This window comes from Martes martes (assembly GCF_963455335.1).
Source record: "Martes martes genome assembly, chromosome: 6".
Classification (NCBI taxonomy): Eukaryota; Metazoa; Chordata; class Mammalia; order Carnivora; family Mustelidae; genus Martes; species Martes martes.
Genome location: NC_137893.1, coordinates 40497235 through 40513890, shown reverse-complemented (window position 1 = coordinate 40513890; position 16656 = coordinate 40497235).

Sequence of the window (16656 nt, the reverse complement as noted above, 5' to 3'; positions counted from 1 at the left end):
AGATCACCTCAGCTTCCCCCCCAACCCTCCCGGTACCGACTCCATGAGAATCTAATCTGGTGCTGATTTAGAGCTGACAGGTGGTACATGCATAATTAAAGATGACCTAACACAGAATGCTCTCATTCCTGGCATATTATCAGACACTTAAGCAAAGCAATTATCAGTAGGCAATCTTTTCTGTCAACAGAGATAGAGATGAAACATTTCTTCAATTAAGAGGATTTTGCAAGGATGCTGTATATATACCCATTTGCAAATACTTGAAAGTCTTTACAGTATAATAACAGTAAGCCAGCTCAATGGAACACCTTTGGCCAGTGAAATCGTGCACCTACCTTCTCCCTTATCCCGGAAGGTCACATTTTAAACATCGGAATCATCAAAATAGGAAAAATTCTGGGCACTGTCAGAGACCCTGATCCAAGCTGACAAGGAGATCTCTGCATTTTTCTGCCATCGTCCTGCTGGGGTTTGCAAATATACCAAACCTTCCTTTGAGGCTTAAAGCGGAGAAGGAGAGGTTCAAATAAAAGTAAATTCAATTAAAATTTCCCTTTAAAACAGGCTTATTCCCTCTTCATGCTTCACCAGTGTCAAAGGATTTGGGAATTGTTATCAAGCCTTAAAACTTCATCTGGAATCTAAGTGATTTAAAGGAATTTTTTTTTTTCATTTTGAAGAAATAAATACTATTCAAAGGAAGAAGGATCTTGGCAAAATGATGGATTTCCCATTTCAGGTGAAGGAAGAAGAGGCACTGCATTTCCTAATAGAGTACTGCATTTTTAAAAAAATAAATTATAGTGCATGTACTTTATATAAATGAATGCATTTTAGCTTTCCTTAGAACAGAAATTGCTTTAATGTTGTAGAAAGACAAGTGACTTCATTTCTTTTTTTAAAGGGTGGTTTATACGTTAATGGGTTTTTTTGAAGCCCGTGTAAAAACTGCCTTCCATGAGACAGAGAACTTCACAACGTTTGTGGTGCATATTTTGCCACATTTCACAAGGGGTCTTATTGTTTAAATTCTTATATCCTTATGTCATATGTGAACAAACGACCTTATTGTTCATTTGAACATGTCTTTATAGGATCTCTGGTGGTGGAGCTGGTGTTGTTGTTTGCATTTTTTTTCCTCATCAAGTCAGAACAAAAGTCTCTTTTTCTGCAGCACTGGGAACTCAGGGTAACAGGGCAGTGTGTGGCAGAGGTTGTCATTTGGAAACACATAACGATAACGTAAGTGAAGTGCTAATGTTAATGGGCTGACTTCTGGTGAGTAAATCAAGGTCCACAGGAAAGTTTCTTCTACAGAGCAGGCTTTAAGGGAATGTAAAACAGGAGCACTTACAAGGACAGTTGAGAATTATCCGATAAACTGTTAAAGAGGTGGGCCTGCTGGGCAACCAGACCCAATTCCTTCCAAGATGTGTTTCACTGGGAAGACACTCCATTCAGAATATTAGGGAAAATATCCGTCGTCTTTGGGAAAACATAATCAGGTGGAGAGGTAGTAATGATGGTGGGATCGTTAATGGGGGATTTAGCAGGACTCAAAGCTCGAGTTCATTTTATTTCTCAGAACTCAGAATAGCTTCTGAATGAGTACTCACAATTCTCTACAGACCTATATCTCCTAAGGAGCAGCCCCTTTCTCCCTTTCCAATTTTAATGTAAGAACAAGAAGAGAGTACAGTCAGACACAGGTAGGAAGGTAGGAACCAGGAACCTCTACAGAGTGGAGGAGTATCTAAACCAGTTCCATTCGAGATGCTGTTAAATTTCTTCCATCAGGTTAAACTCAGAAAAACCCAAAGATGTACTTTGATAGGATGCTGCATGAAGAGGCCAGGACAAAGAAATATGTTGCATATGTACTACCGTGGCAAACAACAAAACACTTGTGATTTCCCAATCGATGTCATGGATAAAGAGAAAATATAAGATACAAGGCACATACTACCATCAAAATAAAGTTAAGAAAAAAGGAAAAAAAAATTCTGGTGAGTTTATTTAGGGAGAGACTCTCATTTCCCATACAGCAAAGAGTCCTAGACTTTTATACAGCTTTAGTAAATAAAGCGAAGTCTATAAGCACAGTCTGTATGCTGAGGATGGCACATGGCACTAAGACATTTTATATCACGCTTCTACAGTGAGTTAGTATTTTAGGATCGTCAACTAACATTTTTTTAGAGTGGGCTCCATGCTGGGCTCAATGCGGAACTCGAACTCGCAACCCTGAGTTCAAGACTGGAGCTGAAATCAAGAGTCGGACACTTAACTAACTGAGCCACCCGGGTGCTCCCAACAACCAAAAATTTTTTAAGGTGATGGTGCCTTACAAAAAACAGAAATATCAACCATTTTATTGTTAAACTAGGTTTTTCCTATCATCCTAAAAACTAGTTTTCCAAGTATCTTGGTTTTACTAAGTTTTAGGCTTGGATGAGCAGGATAAGACTGTAACTATAGCGACAAAATAAAGACTAAAGCATACAGATGATATGAATAGAGTATATTTTAGAAAGAATAAAAGTTAAATCCAAGATAATATTATTGTCACTGTTACCTATTTGTGTCCTGTTTCAGAAAGGTTGCTTAAAACCTGCCATCTGGAAGCCTTACAGAGACATTCTGCAGAATAGTATGTGTTCTTCCTGCTAACAGATTATCAGAGATGCTTATCAGGTTTATTTCCCTAAGGACAAAATACAACATATTTAAGAAAGCCAGAAAGGATGCTGTTTCAAATCCCTATCCTTGGAGAAGGAGACACTTACTTTCTTGTTCAGAAGTGACTGTGTTAATTCCAGAGCCCTTGGAATTGGCTTTTTCAAGAACTGGCACTGGAGGTCAAACCAGACAAAGGTGACTGGCACATCTTTGGTGACTGGCACATCTTCATTGACTTAGAAGGCAGTGGGGCAACCAATGCTCTTATTCTCTTCTCCTAATACTTCCCTAGAGCTAGTCTGACAGATGGACCACAAAAGGGGTGGCCTCACCTCACTGCAGGGGGGTAAAAGAAAATAGAGGGGAAAAATAGTTTTTCGCCCCAAATTGCACTCTAGGAATCAACTGGTCTTAACTTTGAGTTCTTTCACAAACCGAAATGCTAAGCGCCGGTAGAATTTGTTTCCCTTTGGAAGGGAAGGTGCTGGGAGGAGACAAGTGTTAGAGGATTCAAGAAACATATGTTCTTATTAAAGCAAGGTTTGAAAGGGAACAACGTGACAGAGAGAACGATGGCTGCACCCTAATAATGTGTGTGGAGTCCTCACTAACAGAAAAGAAAATAAGGGCCAGCCTGTGCTGAACATCTAATACACCGGGCTACGAACAAGAAAGACATCCCCACACCAACCAATTCATACAGATCCACTTATATTTATTCCCTTTCGAATGACCACATACCCTATACCCCACGTCACATGATGCGCTTTTATGGGTGTGCATCTGTAACTTTTGTGAACTAACTAGCGAAGGAGGATACAAGATATCCAGCTGGAAGGGGAACCGGTGATTTCCATCCCTGCAGCCAGTCCCACTGTAATATCTTCCACTTGGTGCTGACAGCTTTCTCTTCCCTCCTCTCATTCCGACACAATGCCGTCGGGTCTGTCTAAGTAATGTAATTTACTGGAGTGGAATTCCCCTGGGACCCTGTGCAGCACTTGGTGACAGTGTCATTTATACTTCCTAGTGTCGTGGCCTGACACTGATGCAGCAGCCTTCATCCCTCATTCACGGCAGAGCGTGAAATTTCACCTTCTGCTGTGCCCTTCTGTAGTGTGCGCGTCCAAATTTACTCCATTCAGCCTTAATTACAAACCTTGGTTAAAATGCTCTCATTAGATTTATATTTCTCACTCCAAATGTCAATCTTATTGTAAATTCCGATTTTCCCGGGGATTCATCCATTAGCAATAAACTCTAAAGCATTCCACGACTGAGTGCATTAAACCAGCAATGCGGACATGCACTTAAAATACATCATTAGAGTAAATCTCCATTGCAAATGCTTTACATTATTCAACCAGAGGAATAATGAGCTCGGCCCAGCCAGTACCCTCAAATTGCACATGAAGGATAGGTTAAAACTGGCTGTTATCCTGGAAGAAGCACACGGTGTATCAATGGGATGGATTTCAGAGTCTCTGTCATTCCTTATGAAGGTGTGGGAGGAAATCACAGCCACAGCCTCATTCATCACCTTCTTTTGCCTACGGTTTTTGCAGAGACTTCAGTCTATGGCAAAATACAATAACGCAGGCAAAGATAACGGGGAGTGTCTGTGTTCAGGGAGGGGACTAAAGCTATATCCATAAAAGGGGACTAAAGCTATATCCACAATGCCAAGAACTTTGTTAGTTACCTCAAATGATTTGCTCTGTCTAAAAAGCATTCTTCCATTTCATTCAACGGAAAAAATTCTAAAAAGCAGCACTGTCTGGATATACAGTAAGAACCTTGGCACCATTCTAATCAAAGACAGATCTTACTGGTGGACTTGACCTGAGAAACCTCTCCACTCCAGCCTGTTGGGTACTAACGTTAAAACCCAGAAACCCCAATGGTGATGTTGATACATAAGTTATAAGTCGGAAGTTGTATCTGTCAGCAGATAGGACAGACCATGAAAAAAAAATGGAGAGAAATTAAAACAAACAAACAAAAAACTAGCAAAATATATCAATTGGTAAAACCAAGCCTTCACTGTGTTCTATCACTCCCATGTTTTAATTCCTTAGCTTATTGATCTCATTTATCACTTCTTGTCAGGTCCCAGGTGAGGCAAAGTCAAGTTGCAGTCATAATTTCTTTTTTAATTTGATAAATGAAAACACTGTATCTGAGAAAGGTCATGGAGGAGACTGAAGGAAGGGTCTGATGTGAACCCTTAGCATCTAATACTAAAGGCTAACCAAAGAAACTAAGTGATGCCTATCAATTATGACCTTATCATGAAAATAAAATATTTTACATTTTCCCTTTTTTTTTTTTTTTTTTTAAGCAAGCTCTATACCCGGCTTGGGGCTTGAACTCACAACTCTGAGATCAAGAGTGGTATGCATTACCAAATGAACCAACCAGGTGCCCTAAATATTTTTATTTATTTAAATAGGTTCCATGCTCAGCGTGGAGCCCAATCCGGGGCTTGAATCAAAGCCCTGAAGTCAAGATCTGAGCTGAGATCAAGAGTGAGACACTTAAACGGCTGAGCCATGCAGTCTCCCCTATATTTACTTTTTTTTTTTTTAAAGATTTTATTTATATATTTTCAGAGAGAGCGTGCACACGCAAACAGGGGGAGCTGCAGGCAGAGCAGGCAGAGGGAGAAGCAGGCTCCCTGCTGAGCAAGGAGCCCAATGTAGGACTCCATCCCAGGACCCTGGGATCATGACCTGAGCCAAAGGCAGACACTTAATCAACTGCGCCACCCAGGCCTCCATATGTTTATTTTTTTTTAAATGGAAAAATTTGGTGGACAGAAAGACTCTTAGAAGGGCAGGTATACACAAAATTAAACAGTAAATAATTTTTTAAAAAGAATAAAAAGTAAAAGAAGCAACAGTAATTGTTTTCTGCTTGTCAGTATCTGGTCATCTCTAGGACTGACTGGTAACCAGAATTCTAACAGATGCAATGTTTTCTGTAGGGAATTACACCACCATGGAAACTAATTGCTCCTGAAGTTTTGCCCATTCCCACCTGAAATATTTAAAATTGTACTTGATTACACCATTAGTGCTCTCTCTTTCAGAATGTGTATCAGCAGGTACTACAATTAACATGCACAGATGTTAGAACTGAAATATCCATGTTTAAATAAAAAACATAGCGAGAAGGTAAAAATAACTAAATGTGCTCAACACCGTACTGATCTTAAAAGGAAAGAGAGGCTTACGTTGTGCTGGCTTAATGGCAAAATAAAGAAATACCCCCCAGATGGCATTGGTAACCCTATGAGGAACCAAACTACTCTGTAAATGACTTGTCACTTTCTGATTGAGAAACAATGAACAGGATGCCGATCGTGTGTCCATTTAATTCCAAAATTCGTACCCCAAGCATACAGGGGGAACCCCAAATGCCCTAAAAATCTCCAACACATCCCTATGTTACAGATCAGATCAGCACAGATCAGAGTAACAACCCCGTCGTTTTGTTAAGTGCTGGCTTTGTGCTTCATATACGTTATTTCATCTAATCCCCACAACCAACCTCTGAGGTAGGTACCATCCCTGTTCCCATTTTCAAATAAAAACAACCAGGCTTAGGAAAGATTAAGTAAACAGATCAAGGTCAGCCCACAGCTAAGCTCAGATTTGGTCCCGAGTCCTCCTTCTCCCAAAGCTCTGGCCTTGCTTTAACTACCATGCTTTCCTGTCTGCCTCGGCTGGAGAAACCAATGAGGAATGTGATTTACAGTCTTCAATTTCCAGAGGCTTCTGGAATGACTGTCCTCCTGACTCATCTCACTTCACAAATTATATCAACCTGAAAGGCTCAGAACACTTGCAGACATTCTCATTCTTTGGAAATGCCACAGCCACTCAGCCAGTGGAATGGGGACAGCACCATCACTGGGATCACGAAGGTCCAAATTTCCCTGTGAACGCTGACGCCACCTCTCTTTGGTGTTTCTTCTAGCCACAAACTGACATGTTATCGCTTACTGTGGTTGCAGTAGACTCAGCAGTCAAAGGAAGGGGAGTTTTTACTTGGTTAACTGCCCCACCCCCCAATATCTGTGTCCACGGAGGGCATTCCAGGACAGGCATGCCCTCCCTCATCCTTGTCCCCTTTCCCCACCAGCCCATGAGTCCCCACACAGAAGACGTGGCTAATCTCTTGGTGACACCGCTAAGAGCTCCTTCCCTTGCTGTTCTCGAGTCTTCAAGAAACAACTTTCTAACAATGAGTCAAGAAGATGGATGCTTTAAAACAGCATTTCAAACAAGGTAATTACTTTTTTTAAAAAAAAGATCTGAAGATTCTATCACATCTTCTTTCAACCTTCCATCGACACAATTTGTTTATGTATGAGTCGTGTCTTCCTTCGGAAGGGGAAAATGCTGATAAACTAGCACATGCAGACAAACAGCGCAAAAACCCAGCCACCTCTTGCTGCTTAAACAGAGTCACATTTATTTCCCAATGCACCACTTACCAGACAGATGCAAAGATGTGGGCAAGCCAGTCATCAGAATTAACAGAGTGATTGTGCTTGCACTACATATTCTGATTTGTATGAATCTTATTTTTAGCCATGCACAAAGGGCAATAAATGGAAAATCTTATTCTAACCGCTACTTTTTCTGGGCCACCCACACTGCTCCACCTACCGCACAAGTTCACAAATGTACAAAAAACCCAACCCAGGGTTTGTCCTAACAAGGGATGCAAAGAGGCTAAAATGAGTGACATTTTTTCCAGTTAGTGTTGGTACTTTCACTCTTTTTCTGTATCAGGACTTTCAGGGAAAACAACGTTGACTTAATCTACAGGCATTTTCCAAGACTCCACGCTGGTATGTCCTTCAGCGCACAGGCGAGCGTGACCCGCCAGGCGCGGGCACCTCCCTGCCGCGAGCCACATGTCAGCCAACTTTCAGCAAAGAAATGCACCCGCAGACGTTTCTGTACATCCAGGGAGATGATACCTACCACATTTTGTTTTGAAACAATGACAGCGTTTTAAAAGTTCTTCAAATGAACCAAAGGGATTATCAGAAGCATAAGCATTTCTAAGACGGACCAGACGGTCGGAAATGATTTCTCCCAAGTTGGGTCAGTATCACTTGCCCTAAATGTGCTTTTAGTTTGCGGTGGGACAATGCACACCAAGGCACAGGAGCCTCCTGCCATCCCCCTTCCCTCCCATGCAGCCCCCTCCCTGTCTGCTCCGTCCACAGTGCCCACCACATGGCCGGCAGCCCACCAAGCAGCTGATGCTAAGACAGACACTTAGAGAGCAAATCAGAAAAACACAGTGATGAAGAGGACGTTTTCCAGGGGCACAGAGAGGATAGAGATGAGAGTCTACTGTTGATTTACCATCTCTTTAGGCTTTTAGTGAAAAGTTAAATTATTAAGGTCCCAGGGTAGCAATTAAAATGCTTGTTCTTCCCAACCCTCTGCAGACCTCAACAGCAAACATAGGCAGGTAGTGATCAATATTTAAAAGTCAGCTCAACAAAATAATTAAGACACAAAAGGAGGCAACTCTGAGAAAGGCGTCTTTCTTTACCTGTGTGCTTGCTCATTATCCAGAAACTAGAGGAAACGTTCTGTCATCCTCTGGTAGCTAACACACGCCCTGCGCAGCTAACACCTTCTTCCGATAACGCACGGTACTAGAACAGCCCTGGTGAGGTGTATCAGAAAACCTTTTTTGGGTTAGAGTCCACTCTCGTCAGACCGTCTGACTAGTGCTGTAAAAACACGGGTAATTAAGTGTTACGAAAAAGTGGGTCATACACCACTGAGATACAACCACACCGCCCCCAAACTAGCCTCCAAATGACTGTGCTCTGAGGAGGTGGGAGGGGTCTGAACACAGCGAAAGCAAAACTTTTATGTGGTGAGGAGCATTTTGGTTTTCACTGGTTTAGGTTAGAGAAAGTTAATCTCAATGTCAACTACAAACCAAATAACTTTTAATGTGTTCTTGAAATTTTATGACAAAGGCAGGCTGTTCATGTAACGGGAAATTCAGGTACAATGTCATAAACAGTCCAAGGGACAGTCTCAGGCTTAAATGACATGCCCGTCCCCGGAGAGTGAGCGCTGTGACTCAGTGAAGCGAGGCGGTCAAACCGAAACTGAAGACAAAGTAGCAAATTCTTATTATCCACATTAGCATCTCCTTCTCCTAGGGAGGATCAAAGGACTGTACACCACTTCCCCACACCTGGAGCCAACCAACCTGGGCATTTAACAATCACAGATTTTTATCAAAACACCCTTTGACTTCTGTAGCAAGAAGGCAAACGTAGTACCTGCATTTATTGAGCACGTTCATTCATCTGTCACTCAAGAGACACAGAAATATTAATTCAGAACCTACTGAGTTCTGATTATAAACAAGGGCACAAAGGATGGGAAGGGATGCAGAGAGAAGAACCTAGAAGAATCTGCTTTCAAAGAACTTCAGTCTTACACAGGGGAGAAGACCTAGTCATACCCATGCCAAATATAGATTAATCTTTTAAAATAAAATCTATTCTAGCAGCTGCTCATTATAGACGTCCTACTCTTTTTTTTAAATTATGTTCAGTTAGCCACTGTATAGTACATCATTAGTTTTTTTTAAAACTTTTTTATTTTTTATAAACATATAATGTATTATTAGCCCCAGGGGTACAGGTCTGTGAATTGCCAGGTTTACACACTTCACAGCACTCACCACAGCACATACCCTCCCCATCATTAGTTTTTGATGTAGTGTTTCTACTGACAAAAGGCTTGCAGATAACATTCCTACACCATTTCTCAGATGAATCTTTTAATAATCCCCTAATTTTTTTTTTTTTTTTAAATCAGGGTTTTCTTTCAGTGCTCAAAGTCCTTCCTAACCTTGGCTACATATTAGGATTCATCCTGATCCAAAGCCTTAGCATTCTCGGGTCAGCTGGGTGGCTCAGTCAGTTAAGAGTCTGCCTTCGGCTCTAGTCATGATGCCAGGGTCCTGGGATCGAGACCTACAACAGGTTCCCCCTTCAGCAGGGAGCCTTCTTCTCCCTCTCCCCCTGTTGTGCTCTCTCTCAATCTCTGTGTCAAATAACTAAATAATTAAAAAAAAAAAAAAACAAAACCCAAAAACAAAAAAAGTCTTAGCATTGTCCAAAGGGAAGCACAGAGTTACCAACACAATCCCAGGAGTTATCACACTATACCAGAAGAATTTGAAGAGAAGTTTCTTTGAAGGGGGATAAAGGATACAAAGTTGAAGGAAAACTCTGGTTCATAGCACAAGAAAGGATATATTTGAATCACATTTTGTTACCATCAGGTATAAAATTAGAGTTCTATTGGAGAACATATTGTTTGGACTACGGATGGGGAAAGGGGATCTGGCTAACCAAACTTTCCCATTTCTGGCAAATTCCGTAGAGCATACTGAATATGAATTTTTACGTAACTAGAATACAATGAGTTGATCTAACATGAGAACCATCCTGTACATAATTATATGCTTCTTTTATGAATCCAGAGGCCCATTAGGATCTTGCAAGGCCACTCAATAATCATTTTTATTAACAAAATGCAGAAATGAAAAAAAAAACAGTTAATACTGATTTCCACTTGATAGAGATAATGGTGTGTCTACACAGGTATCTGTTCTTACAAGAGTTGATTCATGTAATTTGAAATGAGAAAAATAAGAAACTAGGAGATCATTGTCCTAGAAACTGATATCTGAAGTCATCATTCTTAAACTCCACCAAAGTTGTAAGATATAATCAGTCCAGAGTACTGCTTGTAAATTTGGAATTATTTGATTAATTTAAAAAAGTCTGGAAAAATACACAAAAGTATTTAACAGTCAGGTGCTGTCTAGGTGGCTGGATTATAGATAATTTATTTTCTTCCCTTTTCTGTTATTTTATAAATTATGTACAATAAACATATTATTTTCACAATCAGGAAAATAAAGTTACTTCTGCTTTGGTGAAAGGAAATAATTAATTATTCTCTGATTCTGCTCTTCCTATTCATTAGAAACAATTAATACATGGAACCCAGTATAATAATCTGGCCTGGTGACAAGTCAGACATGAAATACAGGAAAAATCTACTAGAAACAATAGATTAAAGCTTCTAGTTAAGTTCTGCAAGGACTCTTAAGAATCTTGCTACACTCCAAAACGTTGCAAATACCACTCTTCCGCATCATGATCCATGGTCCTGGCACTCTACAGCTGCAGCAAACCTCCAGATGCTAGGGCCATCACAATGACCAGTTTAATGGGGGAGGGCAGGGTGGTGTCCTTGTAAGAGCATGGTGCCCCCATTTGTGTTAAATCATGGCTCAGACAGAGGTGTCACTTTGCTAATGAATGGCACATCCAAAAGAGACCCTATAAATAATTTCTAAAAGCAACAGACTGGAAATTACTAGAATAAGTTGGTAAACTATTTGTGCTACAACTGATAATCACTTGGCAAAGCAACTTTATAATATGCATGGCTGAGTTTATTTGGAGATTCACAGGGAATACCATTTGAAATTTTTGATTTACATATTAATGTATATTACCATGCTGGTGATATCACCCCTGTCTGTACCATTAGGGTATATGCAGAGAACGAAAATTAATTTTGATGATGCCTTGAGCAGAACATAATTGTGAAACTGAATGCTACAAGTAAATATATCATACATTCTTTTAAAAAAACACAACAGAATTGGCTTCAAAACTATGCCAATGGCTTTCCAATAATTCCAGGAACAAATATATATGTTCATTAAATTATTTTCTATAGTACTCTTAATATCATTAATATCACAACTTTTAAATTGCTTCCAAGCATAATAAACATAAGGACAATATCTGAAATTTAAACTCGGACACTGGAAAGGCAGTAAAAGCCAAAACCTGCACAGTTTTTCAAGAAGAATAAAAATGGTGTATTTCTCTTCCACAAGTCAACAGTTTTAGATTATTAATTAGGGCATGAAAATAGCTAAAATAAAACTTCAGTTAACTGGACTAATTTGAGGACAGGAAGATTTTTGTTTGTTTCAACTTTCTGGTCAATTGGCAGACACCTAAGAAATGCTTTTTGTTCAAAATATTTCCAAAGTAGTTTCTTTTCCTAATTTTAAAACATTTAACCATTCTCAATGATTCAGCAGGTCAGTGTCATCAGGTATAAATATCCCCCAGGGTATATTCTCCATTTTTACTAAAACAAAACTATCTTGTTTTCTGAATATCTATTTCTGAAAATGGGAAGTGGGATGTGTGCGGTAGGTAGGGTGGGGTGTGCGGGTGGGGGTCAACTAGGGGTGCGGAAATGTGAAGGTCAGTTAATTCAGGCTTCTGGTTAGTTGGGTTCCAGGTAGCTAAGGCGTCACCAAACATGAATTCAGTGTCTGGAACGAGGCAGTCTGATTCCTAGGAAACATGAGCGCCTACAAGGGGAGCCCCCAAAGGTCTATCTTTGTTGGTATTCTCTACCTTACGTCATTTCATCTGGGTGACTTGGTTTGCTGGTCTTCTCTGGGGGAAACCCATGCCACTGTGTCCATCTAAAAATTAAGGTCTCTGAACTCCTGGGGTTGAGTTTATTTTGATTTGATTCTACAGCCATGTCATTTCAACTCAGGCTTAAGGAGCAGGCAGCCACATGTGGATGTCAAGGATGAATAAACATTTGCTTTTCTGTCTCTTCGACTTGCTGCCCTGGATTGTCTTTTCTATAAAAACCTTTAATTCCAGTTTCTGATATCTTAGTTGCTGAAACCTTTACTTTGCCCTCTCGCCATGACCTAGAGAGTTTATCTCCAAGCAGGTTTGGAGAGTCTGGATAGGAATGATGGAGCTGATTTACACATACTGTGCTTTAACACTGATGAGTTAATTTCCTCTCTCTCTTGGTTATACCTTTTCCTTAAGCCAAATACGTACATATATACGTATGTATATGTATGTAATACACACACACACACACACACACACACACACACACATACACACACACATAATCTTGGTTATCCCCTGATTATTCTTTCCTCCTCCCTTAAGAGGGCATGGCATAATTTAGGACATGGGTTTCTGAGCTTTCTGGAACTATGGGTCCTTATGCACTGCTCTTAAGGAATGATAAGCCCTGGTCAGACTCAAGCCAGGACCTGAACGTCATACAGGAGGTCTGAGGAAATCATGGTTCCTGGCTCCCACGAGACTCTGCTGACCATTCTCCAAGTCCAGCTTTCAGGAAACAGAATAAAAAGCAAAATCTCCCCAAAGTAGGGTCCAAAGAGATCAACCTAGTAAGTTCAATCCTGCATATTCCTCCCAGAACTGTAGGACTGACTAAATTGTTCTGTGCTATACTACACCGACACCTAAAACTACAGTCATTTGGTGATGAGGGATATTTTATATTTCATTTGGAGTCTAGAGAACAGGCATTATAATAATTTGAGGCCCTCCCTGTTCCAGGAGAATTATCTGCTATTAATTTTGTTCCATAGACTTCCCTTTTCCTACTAGGCTTCAATCTGTGGCTAATATTATAATCAAGTTTATATCCCCTAGTTTGTGCCTCAGCGTCCTCCCCTACTGAGGAAGACCTGTTACGTGTATAGAGCACCATGCATTCTGGTGCTCTATACTTGGACTCGTTCGGGAACACACAATTCAGATGAACTGAGCAGCCCCGTTCGTTACAGGCGCACAGGCAGGCACACTCCCTCCATCACAGTGAAACAGCTTTCCGGTAGGTGTCAGGGGCATTTGGTCGAGATTACAGCTGTTTATGGCAAATGCCCTGGGAGTTTCTGACAGACGTGTCCTTGCCCTGACAGAAAACTCTCCCTGGGACTGAAGTACACATTCTGCAGATCCCTTGCCTTTACCCAAAGGGTTCCAGGGAAAGAATCAGGGCTGAGGGAGGTCTGAGGCCCATCGCCAACAATTCTCACTCCACCCTCACAAACTGTTATAACCTTGTCAAGCACTATTTAGTTATTCTGCATAGCATTCTTGGAAGGAAAGTGAGCCCGGTATTGAGTTTTAAAAAAATCATTAATTAATTATTAGTTAATTAATTATTTTTTACTGGGGTAAGATATATATAATATTTACCATTTTTAAAGTACATTCACATGGTTGTACAACTATCGCCACTATCCATCTCCAGAAATTTTTCATTTTCCCAAAGTGAAACTACCCATTTAGCACCAACTCACCATTCTCCTCTATTCCCAAACCTTGGCACCCTTCATTCTATTTTCTGGCTATAAGCCTAAAAACTCCAGACACTTCATATAAGTGGGATCATACAATACTTGTCATTTTGTGTCTGGCTTATCTCATTTAGTTTCTTCAAAGTTCATCTATGTTGTGGCATGTGTCAGAATTTCGTATCTTTTTAAGGCCAAATAATATTCCATTGTATGTACATGCCCCATTTTCCTTACCCATTCATCCACTGATAGATGTTTGTGTTGCTTCCACTTTTTGGCTACTGTGAATAACGTTCTAGGAACATCTGTCCAAGCTCTGCTTTCAGTTCTTTTAGGTATATCCCCAGAAGGGAATTGCTGGATCCTGTGGTAATTCCGTGTTTACTGTTTTGAAGAACTGTCATACTGTTTGGTATTTAGGTGTTTTGTTTTTTTTTTTTAAATTCATAAGCTTAATTGTTTAATGCAGATTTAGGCTGAGAGCAAAACTGAGTGGAAAGGAGAGAGAGTTCCCACACCCTCCACCTCCCCACCCCCGTCCCCACACAAGCATGACTCTCGAGGCACTCGGGGACTTGAGCGCTTCACCCCAGGCAGCAGGGAGTGATCTTGGCAGGCTCTGCCAGGTCAGGCAGGAGCTCTAAGCGCCAAGTCACCTGAGGTGAGTCACCTGAGGTGTCCGAACAGCCTTCTTCCTTCTCAGCCTGCACTCATGCAACTGACTGCCATCAAAGGTCATCCCTACAGGAAACCTGACGTGTAAACATGGGGACTCACAGATGCCAAAGCAGGAAGGCGATTAAGCAGGGTTTGATCCAATCGACTCCTTCCATATCATGGGGAAGACGCTTCATACACTCAAAACCTTGCTTCCAAGAATGCTGTGCAGAATAACTCATTAGTGCTTGACAGAGATGTTATATTTTGTGAGGGTGGAGTAAGAAAACACAGTTACCTCACTCACAACTCTATCGGCCCTCTTACCCGCCGAGTTACGCAGTGGGCAGCGCCCACAAGACAGCTCTGGATTAATTCCTTACAGAACTCTTTCAACACCTACCAGATTTTTGGTTGATTTATCTGATTCTGTGATTTTCATTTTACTGTGTTTCTTTAAAGATTTTTAAATGTATATATTGGACAGAGAGAGAGATAGCGAGAGAGGGAACACAAATAGGGGGAGTGGGAGAAGGAGAAGCAGACTTCCCGCTGAGCAGGGAGCCTATTAGTAGGGCTCGAGGCCCTCACCCTGGGATCACGACCTGAGCTGAAGACAGACGCTTAACAACTGAGCCGCCCAGGTGCCCCGTGATTTTCATTTTAAATACACGGCCTTAAATCTATCTCCAGGATTTTTGGTTCTGCAAATGGCTGGGCAATAGATAAGCTCCTTCATTATGTCTGCTTTGGAACTGCTTTATTAACACCAATTAGTCTCGATTCCTGTGAGTTCTAATAAAAGAACTGCGTGTCCTAAGTGCCACTCAGAATGAACATTTACCATACCAAGTAAAATATTATAAATCACAATGCTTGTCCACAAATTGAAAATGCCCAGAAATTTCTCATACATTTCCTGGACAGCATCACTCATACTATTTTTATACTCACGCCAACTCAATGAAACAAAAGAAAAATGTTTAAAATTCTTACAATGAAAGCTAGAAATATACAAAATGCATATATATTCATAGGCACATATGTACATTTGCATGTATGCTCACATATATCCAAATGCACATTTGTTGAGCCAAAATCTTCCACTCTTTTCCATTAACATGGAATAAATTGTTCTTGTCCTCAGTGGAGAGGTGATTGGCTTATTCTGAAGCTAACCCTGATCCTCAAATTATGTCACTCCTGAGAACTTAAAATCCCACAAAAACTTGGACTTGATGACTCGGACTATTAATTAGAGATGCACCTCTCTTCCCACATGCGTTTTGTAAATCGAGTCCCATCTAAGTGTATGAGAGGAAAGATAAGACTCGATGATTCACTCTGAAAAGCAGCGATAGATTTCTCAACCCAGGAGAAAAAAGGATTTTCCCTTTTGAGTATCTAAAAACACGATAAGCGTGCCTGCAAAAGGACTGTAGCTGTCATTTTCGCTGGATACAGCGCAGTCAGTCACCCTCGTTATAAATCCAAGGGCAAAGAACCACTGGTACCATTGACTAAAGCCGGCACAGAATACGGCATCTACTAGCCTGGGCTTTCCAATGTGACGGTGCCGAGAGGACCTTAAAACTCTCTTTTCTTGAGAGATGAGTTGATATATTCAGTAAAGCACTAAAGATCTTAATTTAGTGGCATTTAATAATGAATATTTAATACATTTTTTTTCTCCCTGTATCGTCCATCCCTTCAGCGACACTTGAATTGAAGCAGTGATTCTCAAAGTGGAGTCCCTGGACCCCCTGCCTCAGTATCACCTGGAAACTCGTTAGCAAAGCAACTTCCCAGCCTGCCCCAGGTCTGCGGAATCAGAAATTCTGGGCACGAGGCCCAGCAAGCTGTCCTTTAACAAGCCCTCCAGGTGATTCTGATGCAAACGAAAGATCCACTGAATTAAGGAGCCACCAATATGCAGATTCTACTCCCTGTTCCCTTCCTCAATTAGAATTTTCAAGATACTTTGTTGAAAGAAAAGTCACCCATGGGGGTTTAGGCTACTTGCTATGATCACCTAAGAAAATTCTTACCGTTGTTTGGTTTGAGGAA